We start from the raw sequence: 13,105 nt of genomic DNA, 5'->3' as shown, positions 1-13,105 counted from the left end.
GCGCTTATTATGTTTATTGTTAATAAAATAATCCAGACAGAAATCAACAAAGTTTATTAATAATTACCATGAAGATAAAAGGCAATAATTTTTAAGAACAAAAATTATATAAATATCAAGGCTAGAATGGACTCTGAAAGTGCATAATAATTTATTACAAAATTATAAAAATATTTGTACATTTTAATTGACACTAATAGAATGTAAACAGTTATTAAACAGTAATGTAATAGATATTTTTGAACATAATGCAATAATGCCCCATCCAGGCTTTAATTATAATGAGTGGAAACAGGTGAAACGTCCAAATAAGGTTTAATATCTTGCCATAATTCCCTTTCAATTTTTATAATGACAATATTACTGTAACTTTCCATTTATGAACGATAAATCAATGGCCATTCGGAAATTAACCCCAAAATGTTTCAATTTTTATTAAAAAGTTTGGGACAGTCTTTTTATACTTATTTATGGCATAACTTATATTTTATCCTTAAAACATTTTTATAAAATTTCAGCTGTAGGTCAATAACCTTTTTTCAGTCAAATTATTTTGAAACATAAAAACAATTCAGCATAAGCTGACCATTGAACAAAATAAGGCCACAATGTCAATTTTAATATCACAAACCATGGGTTATTTTGAAATTTAATAGGGTGTACTTTTTCACAAATAAAATATTTGTTCCAACATCGAAATTAAAGTAAAAGACGATTTATATTAACTTTTTAAATATCAAACCTCACATCCTCTATTAGTTTACATAAAAATTGGTCTTGCAATTCAACCAAAATTGGGTATCTATACTAAAGCCAAGAGAAAATTGTCTTGAATTGATTTTCCTTTTGAATAACATCTCAACAAAGAAAAAAGATAAAACGTGAATGCCTGGATTTTTGTGTAAATATTATCAACAGTGTAACTGTTTTAACACTAAAATTTGAGAAGCGTGGTTCACTTTTATCACTAGCTTAGGGAATGAGTTGCCTATAATTATAGCATGAGGATTACAAGAAATCCTAAGAAATGGAAAACTTTTAACCTCTAAATTTAAAACTTTTCTACCTCTAAAATTAAAGTTTTAAGTTTTAATTATGTGTAGATCTATTGTCAAACTATACAAGAAAAAATAAAAAAGTAAATGATATACTTTCAAATTTAAAGTTTTATATTTGGATGGTGTTTCACTATGACTAAATCATCAAAAGAGGTTCCCATAATCATTTAATAAAAATTAGCTATCCATTTATTATATTAAAATATTTATCTTTTTATGTTGTGTAAAGTAAATAAAAGGTGCACCGTGCAATGGAAAATAAATTTTACAATGAAAAAGTGAACAAAAACTGTCAACTAAAAAAATTGCAATAAATTGGGTGTGACAAATATATATTTTGTATAAAATCTGTACTGTAAAATGTAGCCTCAACCTGAATTATAACACAACATAGTCTATTTAAAATATTATTTTATCACAATTTATTATTATTAATAATTTCTTATTTTTATTATAATTATGAATTCCATGATTGTCTTATTATTATTCATTAATCACAACATCATATTATTATTATACTATTATCAATTCATTATTATTATTACTAATTCTATTATTTTATATTAATCATCATCATTAATAATTTAAATTATTATTATTATTATTATCAATTCATTATTATTATTATTATTAATTTTATTGTTTATTCAAAATTTTATTTTTATATAATGTAAACTTTATTTAATTAACTATAATTATTATTATCTAATATCTTAATCATGTGACTGATGTTGCATTGAAGTCTGCATCTTTTTATTATTTTGTGCATTATTAATTTATCAATTTCAAATTTAATGTGATTTAACCCCTTCTTTATCCAACATAATTTTGCTTTATTATGCATACTTAATTTTTACCATGAAAACAATAGGCCCTAAAAATAAGGCCAATGTATTCACATCTAATTGATTAACAAATATGAAATATACTGAATAATTAATTTGTTGCAACTTGTTAGATTTCTAAACCTAGTTTCACACTTGGTAAAATAATGGTATAAAATAAACATTTAAAACAGGAAAAATACCTCACCTAATACTGTAAGGAACTAAACTACTAGCTTCTTACTAACATCATGTCACCATTTATCCTTCATACAAAATTCATCAAATGTCAGGAGTATCACAAAGACGCTGCTGATCACCATGCGCAATTTCATTTCCACATTTCCCATACATACCCAGTAGTGTATTGTCTTTAATCACATCTCTTCCAATCTCGTCTCCACCAAAAAGAAATTTTATCTATTTAAATTTAAAAGCACAATAATATTTTTTAAAACTGATTAGCTAAATAATAACTGATTTAATTATGAACCTGTTTTTAGCTTTAATAGACCACATTTTTTTCCTTAATTCAGGTACAATTAGTAGTTTTCTGGCTTCCAAAACTTTATACAGCCGCTTTTTAAAACATTTTGTTTTTCATAAGATGCCGGCAATTAAAGTTTTGGATTTTAGAGACCCGTTTTCGAAACCTTAACCAGAATAACATAAGTTTGATTTATTCTTGTTTTTCACTTGCAAAATACATTGACCCGGATTTCAATTTTCTTGTGCCATTTTACGGTAAACAATTTTATTTAAATATTCGTTTCTATACCAAATTCAAGTAATAAAATATCAATTTACCGTCATTAAAATTGCGCATTTAACTGTAAAACATCAAATTTTTCGCCGACTACATCGGCCATGCGACGATTTTCAAGTGCCACGCGAGGACCTCGTATGACGTCATTCGCGGAACAGGATTTGAATAGAGGTTGTGTTACTATATTTTAGAAACATTTTGTTGACATGATTTCGATATTTTTTATTCAAGATAATGTTTTTATCTATTTTTCATAATTTTTTTTGAGTATTTAATTATGATTTTATTGAATATAACAGTCAGTAAATAACCTTTTTCAACATCTTTTAAAAAAAAGTAATCTATAAAAAATATTGGAGGCACATGGGTTCATAAAAGGTCAATCTCGTAATCACGTGGTCAAACATTTTTGACAATATGGCGGCCAAGTTGCCAAATTTTTACCTGGTCGGAAAAACTATTAGGTATTTATGTTCCTAATAAAATTTTTATTTGCCCATCCTTGGGCTTATCAACAGATTATATATCGTTTTTCAAGGTATGGCTTTCACCTTTACTTCGTGCATGTTCGATAAATAAATTACGGAGGTGGGTCAATTTTTCCTGGAACGATTTTTGGGGACCCCTTTTCCCTAAACCGGGGTTATCTTCAAGCGTTACGTCATGTCCATATAATATAAAACGGGTACGCCTGAACGACCTTTTAAAGCTAGACAATTTAGCCCCAATGTTTAACGAAAATTTCCCTTGCTTTCACCATTCCCTTAACGCCATTGAAAAATAGCAAAAGTGCAAACCTTTACTGCCTGGCTGATCATCGTATTATTTTGTAGAATTCTATTAATATTTTTTTTTTAAAAGGTTTTCCATTTTAAAATTCATCCTATTCGTGGCCTTAATCAAACTAATACATCGAATAGCGAAATACATACTAGCTGGAGAGTGAATCCATGGTATTGTCATAATAAATTAAAAAAAATTGTCAATTTTTACGGCCAGCAGTCAGCAATAAAGGGCTAGACCAAAGTACAAATTCCAAAACAATTGAAAAATTATAAAATAATTTAAAAATTTAAAACCTTTTGAAGATCTAAAATCTGAATTTTGAATAAAGAAAACTTTCTCTGTCCATATAATATCCTGTGCTTGAATTCAGTGTTCCATGTTTCCCTACCAAAAACCATCAAGAAACAAAATCCGCTTCAAAATCGTGGGAAAATATCAACAAAAATTGCTGCTTTATAGGGCCACACAGAAAAATTTCACCGACGTCTTATCGATTCATTCTAGAAGAAATATTAAACTATCGATTGCTTTTTGGTCAGCGCGATTTTTTTTCAATTTTTTTCAACAATTTCATTTCTTCCTTGTTACAATATTCGACGCAGCGTTAAAGGTATATGACGTTAAGATACTAGTACCTACGTCATAACCAGGGCAGGGTATAAGTTGTTCCCCAAATAACAGAGACTATTCTATAGAAATAGTCATCATTATTTAACTTTCTAGCTAAATTACTCAGATATTCAAGTTCTGTTCGAAAATACTTCCTCCTACAAAACATTTACACTGCATTCAGATCTCATTACATTTTCTAGTGAACAGTTTATTTTATGTAAGAATTTACTGAGTTTATTTTACACAAAAGTTTTTTTCTAAAATAACGAGAATAATATCAGACCTTATCAGGTACCCTAGGTGTATGATGAATAATACGTTTTTAATATATAACATGATTATTAATGTGTTCAATTGATATAATAAATTTATAATTTTTCATATATTTTTGCATATTAATCAAGTAGATATATGTTATGCAAGCTATGCTAAAATTTCTATATGATTTTGCATGGAAAACTTAGAATTAACATATGCAAGTTAACCAGTTTTACTTCGGCGGAGTATCTTTTCTAAAGATACTTCTTGTTGTAAATAACATTATTTTAATAAAAGTACATATACATGTAACTGCTTCTCAATCTTTAAAGTCTGTACGAAACGTCCTTTTTTATGATTTGTACTTATACCATTGCTTACATTTGCAAAATGTTTCAGAGAATAGGTAAAGTTGTGATAACAAAAGTGACCGATTTCTGCAAATTAATTATAAATATATCATAAATATATAAATAAAGAAAACCCCGGAAAGACAATCGTTTCTCTTATTCTTGTTTTCTATAAGTGGCGACATAGTCATCATATTTAATGCTAAATTAGTTTCGAATTTATAACGACATACGGCTGATTAGTTTCGAATTCGACGGCCAGATGTTATCGTCTGCTTTTTTTTCAAAACCGCCAAATTTCTCCGAGCACTTTAAATATTTCATGGTTTAATAAATCAGTGTGAGGCTGACCGTTTGTCATAGACAGCTATGTGTCATATAGATATAATAATATAAACCAATTGTCGTCTGACCCGTTCTTCTGCAGTAGGATCGGTGGTTTCGAATGGTGTAAAAGTTCAAATTTTCGTGTGATATAAAATCGAATATCGTATGTTTGATATAGTGCAATATACGTAATATCCTGAGAGAGATTATTCTATTATGATAATAATTATAATAAGTGTTGAAACGGGTAAACGTGAATTTTTCTAGTGACGCAATTATTCCAAAAGAAAATACACTTTAGGTGAATCGTTCTCATTAATGAGTATAGAAATACAATTTTAAAAAGTTAGAAAAGAAAACCTTAGAGCTTGACATCTGGAATCTGAATTAGAAGGCGCGAAGACTTTCGTACTTTGGCTAACCAGATATTTTATAAAATAAAACTAGAAATCTAGTGTTTCTGATTAAAACAAAAATGTAGAGTGGTCAGTAATCAACCGATGTTTCATCCGTTGACCGACCTGTTGTATTTTCGTGCTCGATTAGTTTCGCATACTTAGAGAAAATGATGGATGTTGATATGGAGAAATATAAATAGACTAAACGATTTTCGTATATACTTAATGATGTGCCATGCAAAGCTAGCATCGAAAACGCTCGTCATTATTCTATGGCTTATTTTAACCATTATAAACGGTAAGTCCAAGTTATTATAAATTTATATTAATTTGTGTACTTTATTATTATGATACAGTATTATCAAATGTTATCATATTTCAAAGCTCCATGCCTCCAGATGAGTAAAAATATTTCAATAAAATCAAACTTGAAAAAAATGTACAAGGGTGTAAAGAAAAGTAGATAGTTTCAAGATTCAAGTAATATTTTACATATTATGTGCGATTAATGACTGATTTTTCAATATTTACAACTATATCTCTTCTGCGTTATTAACACAGTAAGGCTATTTGTGCACATTTTGACCACTTTTTGTAATTTACGTGGTTTGTAATTGCCAATGATAATGTGTAAACTGCATCCTTTTGGTTACATCACAATATATCACATTCAAATACATTTTCAAATTTTTTATAAAATAAGCATGATTCTGGAGGCGTGTTGCTTTAATGGTTGACACAATTTACTAACACATGGATTAATATTACTGTGCTATAACGGACGCTTCAATTGTAAACTGGTGACTTTTATTTCATTTTGCTATACATGTCCAATTTATTATTTTAGATATCATTTTATTATAACAAAATGATAAGCGTAGAATAACATATATATTTCCATTTCCGGATAAATGGAGCATTTACAGAAAAACACTCAATTGTTTATAAAAGTATAATTTGTTCTTAAATAATTGCAAACTCAATTTTAAAATTTTATCTTGTTAAACTATGTTTTACTATGACCATTTTACGCAATAATCTAATGACGTCATGCCAAAAGTGATAAGATACTCAAAGAATATTTTACATGACAAATGTGTTGATGTACACTTACTGAACTACAATTCGACCCTGCACTGAAATAAACAAATATCCCCTATAAATATTGGTTCATAAGAAGATCCCATGATTGTTTTTGTCATCGCCAGTTCGAAGAGCCGTCATCAAAGTTTGCGAGCAATACGGGACTCGTATGTGTCAAACTACAATGTATGAGGATTTTGGAAAGATTTTCGAAAAGTACTTTATGAAGAGTCGGTAATTGTGGGATAAAACAACTCCCAAAACTCTCTTCATTTGGAGATACGAAATGTAGATCTGCTTCCAATAGCATCTTCCCGATATGGGATTGATAACCGTCCGGTTAGCTCAATAGATAGAACCTTTGACTGTAAATCGGGCGACCCGGGTACGACTCCCGAACGGTGCAAGTCACTTTCGTTGTGATTGATCATGAAAACCTTGCTATGGTCAATTACAAAGTACCTCTGTTCTGGCATGTACTGAGGTTATCAGATCCTTGTGAAAGTGAATGCATTAGTAGTACTAGTAAACTGCTTGACAACACAGTAACGAGCCCAGTAACGATGCTGTAGTTGAACTGTGCTCTTGTGTGCTAATTGCCGTGATCCTAGCTGAAATAAAGATTTTGACTAAAAGCCATTGATTAAAACTAAGTGCATTAATAACATTGTTTAAGTTATCGTATGAAACTTTAATGCCATTGTTGCAAAATTAAAGTACCTCGAATTTGACCCACGGAAGAATCGTCTTGCTCTATCTGATTATTCAATATTATGGTGCATCACGAATTCTTTGCACAAAAAATAAAAAAGATAATGCAGGAATGTTTTCATAATTACTTTTAGTGTTGTGGTTATTATAAAAGACTGATAGAATAAAATTATTCCATAGCAAACTTCTGACATCATTTACGTCACACTTATTTTTTTCTACTGATCAGGGGAAGTAACCTCTGCATGGAGTTTAACAATCGCAATTACTCTGCCCTTTCCGTCAGTCTTTGGATAAGGACCGAATCAGTTCCGAATGGGTGGTTTATTTTATAAAAGCGGACCGGAAATGGGATTGCTAGTGAGATAATAAGTTAACAAGGTTAGCTTTTAAAAAAGCTAGTAGCGACTTGCTTCGTAATTTTTTTTCAAGGGGTGTGTTTAAATGTAAAAATGACAGTTCTGTTAGCTGAAGAGACTTCAGCGAACATCAAAATAAAAGTGAAGTCAACACTGGCCCGGTGCCCGATGGCCAGTGTATATAAGTTCAGGCCAGTGTAAATTTAAGAAAATTTTGTTTAATTATTTAGTAGAATAAATTCAAAACTGGAATTCGGCCAGTAAATTCAAAAATCTTAAACTCATTGACTGAAAGTGACATATAAAGTTCTCTCAGTTTAACCAAGATGAGTATGAATATATATGAAGGTGCATGTAAACAGATTGAATGAAGAACCTATGTCTATGCACATTTACTATATGGCCTGTTGACCTTGACCACAAAATGTTAGATAAGTAGATTTCATAAAGATGTCTCTTTATACAAAATTAAGTTGTAATACATGTATGTTATTTAGTATTGGAATGAGGGGCACAAGTCCTAAAGTAAACACAAGTTGTCAATCAATTCAGCCAGAAAAGCCGGGGTCCTATTAAAAAATATAGGGATCCCGGAAATTGACCAGTCTAAGAAGGTGTTTTTCAGATAAGCCGGGATCCTATTAAAACATATAGGGATCCCGGGAATTGACAAGTTCAAGAATATAGTTTTCAGAAAAGCCGGGATCGTATTAAAATGTAAATAGATCTCACGGATTGGCCAGTTCAAATATATAGTTTTCAGAAAAGCTGGGATCGTTTTAAAACATAAAGGGATCCCGGGATTTGACCAATTCAAGAAATAGTCTTTGATTTTTCCAATTAATTAGGCATATAATTATAAGTATTGTGATTTCCGCATTTTAAGTTTGTTAATAAATAGCTCTAAATATATCTATATTCTAAGTTAAATTAATTTTACGTTCATTATATACAATAAAAAAATTAACGTTTAATGGCCTTTCATTGCGATATCAATCAACACAAATATAGTTCATTAGGTTTTTCCTCCATATCTTATACGATCCCGGATCCCGTGCGTCCCGGATCCCGGCCAGGAAATACATACACTAAATACCGGAAAGGATAAAATGACCGGAAAAAAGGAAAAATAAAAAATGCACAGAACAAGAAGTACACTTATGTTAATTAACCAAACGAAAACTTACTACAGAGAAAACAGGTGAAATCGCTAAATCAGAAGTCAGTGTAAATATGATTTATTGAAAAGAGTTCATAAAGACAAACATTTTCATCATCATTATATCTTTGCGCTCAAAACAATTCTTGCTGATTTTTAAAAATGGCGTGAAAATTGAAGGTTTTTTGACGCTATGTAAGATTAAATTTGATTGGCTAAATAATTTTGGATCCTAGCCCTGATAGATAAATTTTGTAGAAAGCTGGAAGCCAAGCTTCGATTAAATTTTTGGATAGCTTCGGAGTTTTAGGTTGTTTCTCAGTAAAATCCTACCGTAATACCGGCTCGCCGTGGCGAGCCGGCATAACTACATATTGTGTATGTTTTCGTAAATTCTGTCATAGAGTCTAGGTTGAGACTTCCCTTATTCATATCCGTGGCCGAGTGGTTAAGGTCGTTTACTTCAAACCATTTGCCTCTCATCGTTGTAGGTTCTAGTCGCCCAAGTGTCTTCGGATTATTTCATGTGTGAAAGCTATCCAGCTTGCTTACACACACAGGACCACTTGATGTCTTCCTCCGCCAGTAAACCAGGAAAGTCACTATACATGTAATTATGACATATACAGTACTGTTGGTGCGATGTAAAACCCATCTATTCTATCACAAAACACTTGTAAAGCACGTACTACCTTCTGTCGTTTCCTTTTTTTATCATTTTTTTTATTATCTAGTTCGTACAAACAAATACATTGCATACATTATACAAATTTACAAACTTATTATAATTATTTTAATTGCAAGAATAAACAATAATTACTTTAGAAAGAAAACTTTAATAAAGACTAAGTAGATTTAAACTGATTTAATATTATGCTTATAAAGATTGTAAAAATGGAAAAGTAAAGTAAAACATGATATATGTTATTTTAATTATTTAAAGTTATGTTTTCATTTATCAAAAAAGAAGCGTTTCATAGTAAGCGCTTAAATAATATTTAATTGACACCAGTCCGTAGCGTCGTTGTTTCTTATCAACTTTATGACTAGCTAATCGAAAATCTTTGTCAATTTCCTGCTTTTTGACATAATTTTACATGTATTTATATAATTGAACAAAGATTGTTTTATTTGGATTCTTGAAGCAAATCTCACAAACATTAGAAAAGTATTATTATTTTTGTAACTTAAGTGCACTGGATGGGTGCCCCTGACCGATGTATATGTAAACATGACGAGTTATACATATCTTTTATGCCATTTATCTAAAAGGTTGTAATGTTATTGTAACAAATGAAACAGAAGGACCTTATGGTAACATTTGTAAAGATTCGTCCAAATAATATTGTACAAATAAATGATACATTCCAAAGATATTTACATTATGTTGCTAAAATTTGTCTTATTGCAAGTGACACAATTATTTCAATTAATATATATTCATCCATTCATTTAAATTGTTTCTCTCACTCATCTTATGTTGACTTTCTTCCTTCCTATTTTTCTTTCTTTCTTTCTTTCTTTCTGCTTTCACTTTTTTCGTAATTTCTTTCTTATACATTTATTGAGATCAATGATATATATTTCATAAACATTTGTATCTAACAAATAAATGGTGACGTCATTATGCTCTTGTCACAAAAACTAACTTTCCGTTTAAAAAAATTGAGAACGAACTTTCCGTATAAAAACTCGAAAACTATCTTTTCGTATAAAAAAGTCCAGGGTGAAGATGATCAGTTTCTCTTTTATTTCTTTAGCATATTGTCGAATCATCCGGGCCGTTTAAAACTAAACGTTTAAATATTTTATCAACCGTCAATCAGAGCTACAGTGGTCACATTTGTACTGATTAAAGGTGTCTGTAAATATGTAAAGTGCAAAACTACCTCCAGGGAAGAAAATATTGTGACATGAACTAAAGATTTTGTTCAAGATAATGAAATACTTGTTGGTCATTAGCAGATATTAATTGATATATCAGTTATCATGGTTTTATGTTTATTTTATTTTGGTTGGGTTTGAACACGCGCCAATACAGAACAGGTCATAATCAAAATTTACTAACTTGTTTGTACATATGAATATTTTTTGTACATTTTATTAAGGAGAAGTAAGCGCATGCGTAGACGATCCGACATACATGCTGAATGGTCGCCAGTGCCGATATCTGATACGAGAGTCAACAATAAAGCTGTGTTATGAGCCGGAAGTTAGCACAGCGTGCTGTTATTCTTGTTCACATGTACAATTAAATATAGCAGGTAACTATACTTCTGGTATCCCATTATACTTTTTTTACAATTTGATATTATGCATGATTTGAATAAATAATTGTAAAAGCATGATTGCATGACGTATAGGAATTAAAATTGAACGCCATTTGAAATTTTATTATATTTTTGTATATTGGAAATGTTCCGTCACGCTGAAATAATCTAACATAAAGTAGTTCTTTTGTGTTTAATTAATTATTGTTCCCTGTACGCTTCAATACGTAAAAATTACTTCGAACATACCATAACGTATATTTACTGTATGGTTATATAATAACACGAAACTATCTGATTTGTACGAGAGGGACGTAGCTCCCGAGTATAAATCAGGTTGCCGAGTGTTTAAATGTTCGGGGTTTTTTTTGTATCATAGGTAAAAATGGCAACACTTTGCCTGTCGTCACAATATGAAACCCCAGAAATAAAAATGTAACTTTCTATCATGGTATCATAGTTTGGCACATGGTCTGGGTGTCTTTCTGTTGAAAATGTGTCAGAATTATATCGGATACATACTGCAGTATACATGCACAGTGTGTTAACTGGAGTGCAGGAACTATTACTTACTCGCACCTCAGAGCATGCCCATTGATTGGCTCATTTTGACCGGGCTTTATTTATTGTGATGACAGAGAAAGAGATAGCGATTGAAATATCACAATAAGATGCTTGTTTATTGTTAACATTTTTTCTGGGGTTTCATATTGTGACAGCAAGGAAAGTGTTTTCATTTTTGCCTGTGATACAAAAGAGAAAAAACGTCAAAACACACGGCAATCTCATTTATACTCGGGGGCTATCCCCCCTTGTACAAATCAGATATCCCCGCGTTTCGATGCTCTTTCTATTACTTATCTCTTTCCCTTTCGTCACAATAATTAAAACCCAGAAAAAATGAAGTCTATCAACGAACATGATCTATTTTTATACCCGACATTCATGTGGTAACAGAAGTGCTGCACTCCGGATAACGCAATGTGCATGTGTAGGTTATTGATTTGACTCTGACACATTTTCAATAAAAAAGTCTTCAAACTATGATACAGTTGTATGGTTGACTTAAATCTTTAAGTAGGACTACTGCATGTTAGATTAATTCAATTCGACGGAATCAGCTATGAGATGCCGAAATGAATTATCTTAATATCTCATCTGCATTCCCCATCCCCAACCTGTATGAACATTTGTAACTATCTTAACAAGTGTAATAAATTTTCTGTTCGTTCATTTAATCCTTTGTAACATATTGAGAAATGATGGTTTGACATAATTATGTTACACTACTTCTGGAAAATTTGATTACGGAATATCATGAAGATCTTTATTATAATTATAGCTTTAAGTTTCATGCGGAAAATACATTAATTTTCCGCGAAGGAGGTACGAAAATTCGTATCCAACACTTAGCCTTTGTTATACATATGTAGTACATATGTATGTCAACCATAATATTTGACGAATTACTTGTGTTTTCTTTCGCCTACAGAACGTAGAGGGAAACCCAAGTTTCTTTATTTTTAGATGTGTCAATTATGACGTCACAACATCGATGCAGAAAAATATCCTTAAAATGTAAATAATATCAGACTAACAAAATGAAATGCATATTATTTCACATTAAATTCCAAAGGATTCTAAAACCATGTTTTGTTTAATATCTAAATGGCGGATAGTTTCGCGCGCTCCATGACGTAACATGAATGCAAAGGAGTACCATAACAGCATAACAATAATCGGAATGATCGGCTATTATGCCTGACGAAAATGCCCAAGATTTTGCAGTTGCCCTTTCCCAAAATTAAACTCCGCGCACCGGTTACAACCACTGCCTTCACACAGATCACGTGATGATGGTCTTATCACATGATTGTGTAAAAATGGCGTATACGCCAATGAAATCGTTTAAAAAGTGTTTTATCTATAATAAACAGCGACATTAAAAACTTTAACTCTGGTCTCAAATATGTCAATGATTGGAAAAAAAAAGATTTTTGTAAAGCTTAGAGTCGAAATTAATAATTACTTGAATGATTTCTCTTTCGAGAGGGGTCATTGTTTTGGAAATAAAAAAAAATTCATAATATTTATGTTCCAAAATTATTTTTTTATTTAAGTTCACATCTAACATCTATCGGTCT

This window comes from Ruditapes philippinarum, unplaced genomic scaffold (assembly GCF_026571515.1).
Source record: "Ruditapes philippinarum isolate M1 unplaced genomic scaffold, ASM2657151v2 ctg4168_1_1_1_1, whole genome shotgun sequence".
Lineage (NCBI taxonomy): Eukaryota > Metazoa > Mollusca > Bivalvia > Venerida > Veneridae > Ruditapes > Ruditapes philippinarum.
This window is presented reverse-complemented; position numbering follows the sequence as displayed.